This window comes from Aphelocoma coerulescens, chromosome 9, assembly GCF_041296385.1.
Source record: "Aphelocoma coerulescens isolate FSJ_1873_10779 chromosome 9, UR_Acoe_1.0, whole genome shotgun sequence".
Taxonomy (NCBI): Eukaryota; Metazoa; Chordata; class Aves; order Passeriformes; family Corvidae; genus Aphelocoma; species Aphelocoma coerulescens.
This window is the reverse complement of record NC_091023.1, coordinates 11,198,718-11,209,857: the sequence shown is the minus strand read 5'-3', so window position 1 is coordinate 11,209,857 and position 11,140 is coordinate 11,198,718. Positions and strand designations below refer to the sequence as shown.

At 37.9% G+C, this 11,140-nt stretch overlaps 1 long non-coding RNA gene across 1 annotated transcript in view; it reads right to left on the bottom strand.

The window, feature by feature from the left end:
* Positions 1–1,605: 1,605 nt before the first annotated feature.
* Positions 1,606–11,140, bottom strand: part of LOC138114882 (uncharacterized) — a 62,573-nt gene continuing 53,038 nt past the window's right edge. The window contains exons 4-6 of the long non-coding RNA XR_011152857.1: positions 8,525–8,982; positions 2,893–3,025; positions 1,606–2,726 (exon numbers count right to left, since the gene is read on the bottom strand). This is a non-coding gene — a long non-coding RNA (uncharacterized lncRNA). The remainder of the gene's footprint in view (positions 2,727–2,892; positions 3,026–8,524; positions 8,983–11,140) is intronic.

Genomic DNA, 11,140 nt, shown 5'->3' with positions numbered 1-11,140 from the left:
AAGGAAATGCAAAATTTAAATCAAGTTGTTCCTTTGCAGTGAACAGTTTTTCTTGGCTGTACTCACACTGAGGTGGATCAGGAATTTTTTACAATGCATTCTAGCTTCTATAGCACTGTAAGATACATCAGCTGCAGTTTAGATTTGGAAAAAAACAAATGTCTGACAAAGCATTATTATTATTATGAGTTTACTTCTTCCTGTGAACCAAAGTGGCATAGTTAACAGCATGCATGTTTGCCTCAGGATGCCATTTGGACTCTGACATGCCTCCTGGGTGGCTGTTACCCACAGCACACTGGGGTTTACATTTGCTTTTCTGAATCTTAGATTTCTGCAGACACCCCAGAAATGTTCTGATTCACTGTCCCTGTGGCACTTCCTGGTCAGTGAGCCAACACGAGACACTTGTGGTAGAATATGGCATTTACTTTGATGAATTAATAAATTATATAGCTGACCTAATATCTTTGAATATTAAAAGTGGAATTTCAGCTTGAACATAAAATGTAAATCAATGGTTGAAGAAAATATTCCAAAATAGCACCACAGAAACCAGAGGAAATGAATTCATGTATAATTCAAACAGTTTAGCTAGGAGCAACAGTTCTATTTTAATACTATGAATGTTTCTAAATCAAAACCAGGTTCTGATGTTTGATTTATTTTTCTTTGAGCCTGTTTTTTGTTGTAGATATGAATGGTAATTAAAAACAACAGTGAATTATGAAGCTATTAAAATCTGTGATTAAAAATTAAATAATGGAAGTTCTGTGATTTATGTTACTGAGCTCCTAAGGCACATTTAAAGCAAACTCACTAAGAAATTCAGGCTACTTACATGTCAGCCATTTTATTCAATACAAACCTCATTTACTGCAGAGATCTTGCCAGGTTCCAGTTAATACTCAGTTAAAAATCTAGTTTATGGTATGGGTCAATATATTAACTTCTAAGCCCTATGTTATTAGTGGCCTCAGGTGGAAAACTATTTTAGAGCTTGCTAAAGATGAATATTTTATTTTGTAGAAGGAAAAGCGATGTGTTTGGGGTGGCTCTTCAAAGTCAGAGGTTATTTTTATGAGAAGTGGCACAGTCCATTTATGCAGCCCTTTTTGTGAGCCTGGTAGTGCCACTTGCCTGACTCTCATGGACTCAAAACTCAGTGCACATAAGAACTGATAAGATGCAGTGCCTGGTGGAGCTAGACTTGCTCTTAGGGCTGCAGAGCAATCAAAATGCCCATCTTTCCTCAGCACACCATTACTATAGTTTACATATTACATATATAAACAAGGGTTACTACTACAGTTAATGACCTCTGCCCAAGCACGTTGTTTGTTCTGGCTTGGTTTGAGGCTCCTGCCTTGGTAGCCCAGAATGTTCATGGGTTATGAACTGGATTTAACAACAGGATCTAATAGAAGGGAGTAATTAAATACCTAATTGCTGATGCATAAGTGCTTTGAAACACTCCCATGTTTCAAATTTATGTAAACCACCTGGGAGAGAGCCCTAGGCTCACAGTGGATTTCTTCAGGTTTAAATAAGAACTTTAGACGTGAAGCTCCCACAGTGTTTCATTATTTTAATTGATGCAATTACTGTAAGAAACAATATCATTAGCCCACTTTCTGTTATTTATTTATAGAATATTCAGGTGCAGCACAATGATATTTTTCTTAGGCCTTGACATGATCCATCAATAAAGAAAGATGGTTTAAATTACTCAGCAGCCTGCAGACAAGGGCTGTTACTGCATATCATCCCACCTCAACAGACAAGCAGATAATTTTCTATACGTTGATACAAATGACATGGATATTTTTTTGAAATGCCATGATGCAGAAAGAAAGAATATATTTGTTGTGGTATTTTTTTTTTCTGTGAATCTACAAAATATAGATTTTAAAAAATGCATGCTCTCTTTTGGCTAACACTGAAACCCTAAAGGACAGGTTTATAAACTGCTGGAAAGCATTCTGCATCAGAGTAATTCAATGAACAGAGGTCTTTTTCTCACCTTTAATGAATTACAAAAAAGAGAAACATAAACTCAGATTTTTGCACTGTCACTGCTCCCCACTGGGACAGACAGGCTGTAGAGATACTGATGGCATGAAGAGACCACCATTCAGCTAGCACCAAATGAACAAGACAACTACAGGAGCAGAAAACCTGCTTCATCACCTACAACCTTCTCCCTCACCCACCACAAAAGCAACAACTCCAAAGGACTGACTTCTCTGGCATGGGTTGCAAATTATCACTGTCACAATTACTTTACTCCCTTTTCCTTCTTTACATTTTAAAAACAAAATGAGATCAGTCTGCAAGCAGATAATGAAACCTAGATGAGGAGATGGCCTCACAGAGAATAGAATGTATACCCATGCTGATGTTGCAGGCATTGAAACTTATTATACTTTATGAGGCATAATCACTACATGTCTCTCTCATCAAGGAATATTTTATCTCAGAGTGCTGTGCAGCTGATGTCTTGAGGTTTTCACATAAACATCTATTAAAAGGAGAAGCTAACAGGTCAAACTGCACCTTACTGCAGAAGAGAAAGCATCAAGGTTCAACAATAAATTTGAGGATATATACTGACCCAGGCAAGAAATTGGTGAAAATCGAAGTCAGATCAAGATAAAAAAAGAGAACCATGGCTTACTCCATGTATCTTCTAGCTCACACGTCATCCAGCTTCTGTCCACAGGCACCTTGAGATGGGGAAATAAGTTTTGTTGACACAGAGGAGTGGCTGGAGTTTGTAAAATAAAGAATAATTTGTTGTAAAGCACTGCTACCCTTCCTTTAACAAAGCACTCACTTCACTGTGGCTGCTGCTTACTACATGAAAGATAATCCACCCATTGCTCTGTTTACCTGTTCATCAAACTTTTCATCCAGCTGTTGTTTCATCTACAAGCAGTTTGAAGCAAGCATGACATCTTTGGATCATGTACTTTGAAAAGATCCCATTGCTGTGAAGTCCACATGCCCAAAGGGAATGTTTATGCTAAAATAAAATGTAGTGACAAAACACAGGCATGCAGTTACAAAATGTTAAGGACAAATACAACAGTCTGAACTATTTCCTTCTGACTTCCTGGCTTTGATGGTCCTGACTGCACTGATCTCTGGGAGATTGCTTGGCTGGAACTGAGAGCTGACCCAGAGCAAGTCACCAGTAGCTCTGTAGTGGTCTGTCCTGCATAGATTCAAGATACTGAAACAATAGATAACCCTTTTATTTTATTTTCTTTAAGTCAGAGTCTTGGATGTTCAAAATCTCAAGCTGCTGCATTAAAGTCCTGCTGTAGGATTTGCCTAGATATATCCTTAATTATAGTACCTTACTGACTCCACATTGATGCAGCTTCCTGAGTGCATTTGCACTGACAAATTGGAGTTGTAACAGATAGCTTGGAATGTGGGAAGTTAAAAAAAAAAAATGGCAGTAGGGAGGCAACATGTAAGCAGAGGAATATCTCTTTTATAATGCATGTAGTGCTTGGAGTTTTAGCCCAGAGAGGCGGAGTGATGGAGCAGGAGATGGAGAGATCAATACTTCTTTACATTGTCTACTAGATGCTGAATCTGTCAGGAGGTGACCAAACCATAGCTAGAAAAGAAAAGGCAATATTCTCATAGTTATGGTTATCTAAAAGTATTGTGAATGCTAAGATAGGAATTAAAAATGCTCCCAAAAAATATATTGTTGAAAGTCTGAAGCCTGCACCAACCCTGAGGATACATAGTATTGCTTTTATTGTTATTTCTAACAATATTACTGGAGAAGTAAAGACTCTAAAATGATACTAATGAGAAATAATAGCAGGTTGTAGGTCCAGAGGTACTGCTCTCATATAGGGTTTGTGCTGCACAGCTAAAAAGCACCAGAAGTTTTTCTAAAAGCATTGATTTGATTATTGTTTCATTTTGCTCACAATATCATACCTCTTTGGTTTTTTAAAGAATATTTTTTTCCTCTTGTTAATTCTCCTAGTTTTCCTGTCCTCAGCTCTTGTTTATCGACAGGTTTTGCTCCAATCTAATTCAACTAAGCTGTTCTGTGTCCATTCATACCCTCAATTACCTTGCATGACATGCCCTTGGTAGCAAAGCATCTTTGCCTACTAGAACTCTACTGCTGCACTTTCTTTGCCTGTCACTGCCATAGTTTGCTTTCCGCTTCAAGTATCAGTTCTTCAGCTGAGCAAACCTTAATGGATTTGGTGACAGTCTGCTCCTCTCCAGGCATGTGAGACCTGCAGAAGTAAAACTTGATAACATTCCCTTGTTTTTTTTCATAGTGTCTGAGCAGAAATAAAGCACAGGGATAGAGGATCATGCATTTGCTCAAAAATAGCTATTACCTATTCCAACTGAGCATTCAAGGCTGCTACCTGAGAGGTCTCTGAGAAAATTTAATAGTATGAGAGGGAAAAAGAGTATGCAGGACCTCATGGTTGTTTTGTAAGAATGAAAAAGAGTAAGAGGAATTCAGCTCAGAGTAAAGCCCTTGTTTGCAGACCTGTTAGGGAGCAGATCTGACTGTGGCTGAGCACTGCTCCATATCCCAAGGGTGTGAACATTGATCCTGTCCACTTGTAAGGCAATTTCACACACACACAGAAACCTTCTGGTAACAGCACCTTAACACTGGCTTCACCCTGGCTGCAAGGGTGATCTTCCACAGGCACCCCAATCACCCAGCAACAGGAGCAACGGGACACGGCTGCTTTTATAGACACTAAAAGATAGCACAGGCTATACATTAGCTATCAACAAAATTGTTTTGCTCATTTATCTTCTATCTCATTTATCTCTTTTTTTACCTTCTTACAGTGAACTGAATTCTAATTCCAGTTTTCATTCAAACTGCTTTTAGATTCATCATTTTGAAATGCTCTTCTGTGTTCAGCACTGCCTCCTGCCTAAGCAGCCATTCCCCACCTCCCCTGTGTCTCTAATGTTTAGAGCAAGCAAGAATGTCCTCTCTTAGCCTCTCTTGTAGCAGACTACACAAGCTAAGCTTATCACAAGCTTTGTGCTAAATCAGCTCTCCCTCTCCAGGTGATCTCAGAAACACTGTTCTTCACCTGTTTCAGTTTATACCCACTGAATTTGTTCTCTAACATGAATTGTCAGGAATGCATGGTGAACACCAGTATATCTGAAGGGGTTTGAGTCACAGAACAACAGGTTAGAAGGGACCTCAAGGATCATCTGGTCCAACCTTTCTTGGGAGAAGCACTGTCTAGACAAGATGGTCCAGCAGCCAGTCAAAGCAAATCTTAAAAGTGTCCAGTGTTGGGGGATCTGTCATTTCCCTGGGGAGATTATTCCAAGAGTTAATTGTTCTCACTGTGAAAAATTTTCCTTACATGTCCAGCTTTGTAGTCACCTTTTAAATACACATGGTGCACACAAATAGTTCCCTATCCCTGGTGTCCTTCCCCATGTCATGTTCAGAAATGCTGAAAGGTAAATACAGATGTTTGGAGGAATCTGAAAGATATACTGACTATCTCAGCATATATCAACCTGATGCTAAAGAGCATCTGGAAGAAAGGCTGTGAGAGAAAATTACCTTAGAAATGCTGACCAAAGTCCTTGTCTACTGTTCCCTCTCTACACTGCAGATTTATATCAGGTTTTATATTGCCACTGGATTTACAGGGCCAGGACCTTGCACAGAACCAGATGATTGTTGTGGGTTCCAACCCAAACCATTTTGTGATTCTATGATACAATATTGGGTGGGGTTTAAATTATAAATAGAGATGTAGCACCAAAATTTATGTCAAAGCTCTCTTCTCTGTAACTGAAGGGCTTGGATTAGCCCTTTACTTCTGCTGCTCCCTGCTCTGCCAGACACATATGGGCTTTGTGCAGGAAGGTGTAGTACTCAGTCCTCATATAATTGACAACAAACATAAATATCAAAATAAGTTTTAAAATATTTTCTAGGTAGCTCTTGCATTCTCTCCCTTGCACAGCACCTACTGAGCTGTGACCAACAGCCATGCTAGAGAAACAATATTTTAAAATTTCTTTTACCAGCGTGTCTAACAGATTGACTGCAGCGCCCTCAGCCCCTATAACTAGTATGTCTGCTGTGACTTCAGTGATTTGAAAAGGACTTTTACCTGCTGCAAAGCTAGATTTGTTACATGATGACTTGAAAAAAATCTGAATTTTTATTTCAATGTTTATGTAAAATTATCTTTTAAAATTCACATATCACACAACAAAAGACAGCAAGAACAGAAAAGGAAATGCATAATTTCTTTAGAAATAAACAAAACTTTTAAAATTAGCATTACTGTCAGGAAAATTGTTACTCTGTGGCAGTAAGTACTACTTCTTTCCCTAGAAGGTACTCTAAAAAGTCCCATGTTATGGTTATAGCATTTCCCATTCCACTTTCTCAGCTGCTCAATATCCAGAACATCATGAGATATAGGCATCCTGCAAAATGGCTGTTGCTGTGGAGACCTCATATATTAAATTGAGGAAAAAATAGCTGAATAAGCTTTCATTTACAAACCAACAAAAGGTGCTTTGACAGCCTTAACTCGAGGATAGCTTTCTTTTCTTCTGCTTCCTTTATACCTCCTATTTCAGTTTTGTTATCTATTCACAAAACAAATGTTTCCACTTAATTTGTATCCTGTTTCTTTCTGTATTTGAACAGGAAATGTTTTTAGGAAATACAGAATGAGGACTTAACACTTGAGATGGGAATGGTGGCCATTCTGTATTTCTTTTTACAGTAGTACTAATGTTCGAATGGGCTCATTTTGTGTTTTGACCAGGATAAATCAGTACCCTGAGCACACATATTATGCAATATTATGACTGCAAAAAAAAGTCTATATATCTCAGCTGTGAGCAATTATTCTCCCTTGCAAATGCCTTCAATGTCTAGGGCCCACCTGACGAGTTTGAGATAAGTGAATATACTGCTTTTTAAAGATACCCCAAACAACTATTTCTCATTTACACATAGATGAGATAGAACAGCTGGGTTGAAGTTAAATGGGGTTCTTTAAAAGTCTCAGCTCTGGCCTATTTGTCTTTGGGGAAGGGAAGTCTGTGCACATTTAACTTTTGCAAGAGAAGTTGTGCAAATCAACCACAACCATCACCTTTGTTTACACTTTCATGAGTTTCAATTTTTTTTAAACCTGAGCTGATCCAACCTTCTCATTTGCATTTCTTTCTTCCAGAAAAGTTCAATATCTTCCCTAAGTAATCTCTAGAAACCAAAACTATGTTTCTTGCAGAGATTTCAGAAGAAATTCTGTTTCCTGGCAACCTCTACACATGAGGACAGGCAGAGTTCTGCTTCTCCCCTAACCAGCATTGTTTCCTCCTAGAACAGCTGATAATTGCAGCACATCTGGGGCAGGAGAGAAACTTCAGCAGAGTTCTGGTCTGGACTGTAAACCCTCCAACAGGACGCATGGCAAGTTACTCCAGCCCTGACTTGGCCTCTGGATAGATGGCTAATAGGGTAAAGTCATGGCTCAGCCATATGGTGGAGCCTATTTGCCATATGTTCTACCATATACTTTAATACTGCTCCTAAATTTCCTTAATAAATTAATGAAAAATTAAAGGGATACCCTGCTATATCTAAACACAGATTTGATCAGTGGATTGGCTGTTTTGCCTCACTGCTATTCAGTTCCTGGATAATTTTATTCCAAAACTATCAGTAATTCTAAAGCATAAAATAGCAGTATTTGTACAACCATATAAATCTGAGATCATTGAATTTGAGTGTACTTACAAATACTCATATACACCTAAAAGGAATTCACAGGTGTCACAGAAGTGGAATATTCACTTGGCAGTTCCTGAATACCTGAGAGACTTCTAATGTTTGTTCAGTTCCTCTGTGATCTCTTTATTTGATTTTGAATGATCTGTTTAGTTCCTTAACATTTAATAGAGTAAAAATTCTATGAATTCTATGAAAATTCTATTAATTTTTACTAATATATATTATATCAGAGGATGGTTCATATCTTTTAAGTGGGATTTTGTGTCTTGGAAACAACCAAATTTCTAGATGAAGTCAATGACAATTCCAGAACTGGTTCCTCAAGGTAGAGGAAGCCATAGCAAGTACTGAAATCAATAGAGAGTCCTAGAAGCAATTGTGAGGATGTAGAAGAGATGTTGAAAGCCTTTACTTGGCTTTACTCATAAAGAACTTTGTAACTTAGTGAATTTGCAGGTTGTTTTGGTGCCGTATCAATGACAATAAAGTTTTAAATTCCTAGAAAATGAGTATCAATGTATCTTGAGAGCTGCACCCTTGGAGTGACTGTAATGATTAAAGAAACATTGACTTATCCACCAAAATCTGGTCCTTACGTGAGACAATCAGTCTGGGAAAGGTCGCAACATGGGAACTTGACCGAGGAAAACCAGGACTGAGATACCACATGCTGAGACTCCCCAGTCACAAAACATATTCACAGAATGGAACTGTGCTTACCTGTTTTCCAGGGATTTTGAGAGCTGCATACATTCACTGTGCATTCACACTGTTGTGTTGAATATTCCATTAGATTCTGCTGTATTCCCTCATGATGTGCTGGAAAGAGTGGTTCTTTCTCATTGTTCTGTGTTTGTGGTTTTTTCAAAAGCAATCCACAACTCAAACAAGTGGGAATAACGCCTCCCACTGTACTGTCATGGGAACTGTTGATGCACATAGACAAGCATTGGCATAAAGGATAATAAATATAAATAAACTGTGAATTGAATAAAAGGCATACATCAGCTATTCTGCATGGATCTCATGAGCAGCTTCATTTATCTTTCATGAAGGGTCCCTGGTGTCCAAGTGGGTTCATCCATATCCACGAGAGCTTGAACCACGGTGTGCAAACACTGAAGGTTCATGCTGTGGTTCTCCTGTGATTCCCCAGAGCAGAGACACTCCGAGTGAGGCTGTGAAAAAAAGAAAGCTTAAAAGTAAGTCTGACTTCTAGTAGTGTTTCAGGTAGATTTATGGGGTGGGGAAAATGTTGTTGGGGTTATTTTATTTTTATCAGATGAAACCCAAGAAATTAAATTCTCTAAATCTATTATAGTATTATGGTATCACTTTTTACAAACATAAATTTTTTTAGCAAGAGTAATCCTTTTTGTTTGATAACTGGTCAATTCTAGGGAATCTGAGGGAAAAGAATGAATAATATTGGGTAGTTTACCCCCTGAATGTAATCAGCAATTTTGTAGAAAAAGAGAATAAATAGAGACTGTATGTTCTGCTGCTCAAATTCTTCTCCATGGTCTTCACTTTGCCATTACCCTGGGCTCTGGGCAGTTGGCTCAGGGAGACAGATGCTGAGCTGGCATTTCCTCCACCTAAAACTTCATTTTGATTTGCTTTTTAAAATATGCATACCAAAAACTGTACAAACTACAAAAAAGAAAAGAAAAGGCAACTAGAAATTCTCAGCTTCAAATAACAATGTTAATTTTTAATTAAGACAAATATTGGTGATCTAGCAGACAGTTTTAGAGAACTGAAGTTACAGATCTATTTCTAGATTCCTATTTTAGGTCTCAATGCCAGATATTAAGTACTTTGCTTTGTTTTCTCAATTTAGATAGTCTTGCTAGCTTCAAATGAGCCTACTCCTATGTTTAAATCCCTGGATGAATAAGCCCCTTAATCTGGCCATATTAAACAAATTGCATTATGTATAAGGAAACTCCCAGGACTTTTACTGTTATCTCTTGTGGAAATATTTGAGTTATCTCAATGTCAATAAGACCAACAGCTTAAAACCTGTGAAAGACACAAAGCTTTACAGAGCAACCAAAGTTAATTTAAACTGCAAATACGATAATAAGCTGGAATAAGAGTTCCAAAAGATTATTTATCGATATAAGTCTTAGGCATCTTTGATTTTCCTGTAAATTTGAAACTGATATCTGCATTAAGAGTTTTGCAGTATTTTATGTCACCAGACTAAATTAGTTTTAATGAACTGACACTGTTTTTAAAAGGCCTTTGGCAGTGTGCAAGCAGACATTTTGTGCAGACTTCTAGCATTTTTTTTTAAATTTATGTTTTTAAGATATCGTGAGTTGTCTGCACCGTGCCATGAATTGTAGGGTTTGGCTACACTGTTAATCTGGAAGCCATCCATTTCATCTGTCTGTGGTATGGGGCAAGAAGCTATTCATGAAAGCCCTAGAATAATTTTTATCTGATCTCAATGAGGACAGCTTAGTTTTAGAAAAATTGTTCCATTTTATAAGAGCCCTGGCCCAAGAAAGCATGAGAACATAAGCCATGTTTTTGTTCAGCTTTACGTAGTTCCACTTACTTCAGTCCTTTGACAAGAAACTGAGTGACAATTATTACATATTTTATAATTGAAGAAACTCAATTTCCTCTACTCCTTAAGAGCTGAAAAAAAGCTATTCTAAATCAAAGGATTTTACTATTGGGCTTGTCAAAACTTCATGAATAATACAGATTCACAGAAGTCCTGTTTGAAAATGTCACAGTCTTCTTATCATCACTGAGTTTTGGAACTGGAATAATTTATTATTCTTACTTTATTGTATTTTTTTCTTTCTTAGAAGAGTAAGGGGTAAGGAAACGGTGTTTACACCTGATTAGGTTTTCCTTGGTTTTGGTATCACGTCCTTATCACAGGGTCTAGATGCTCAGTAAATGATGTATTTACCCTGTGTGCAGAAGAGCACAAATGTATTGCCCCAATCCAGGCCCTGAACACACCCTGTGTTTGGATAAAGGCACAAGCTCCCAGGTGCTGTTTCTGTCAGCCCCTGCAATGGAAACTGTTCACCCCAAATGAACCTGTTTTGCTCAGGAAGTGACTTGGATAATAAGGCTCAGGAGCAGACACAGAGAACACAGCATCAACCCTAGGACTATTTGCTGCTACAGGAATTAAAACAAGGTGAATTCAGCATGATGTTTCACAAAGATCCAGATTTACCCCACTGCCTCCAATGCAGAGTTCTAACAGCATTACCTGCTAAAAAATCCCCAAACCAACAAACCAATAGCAGCAATAATACTTCATTCAATTAAGATAGCTCCTGCCCTTTTCTTGCTGGAAAT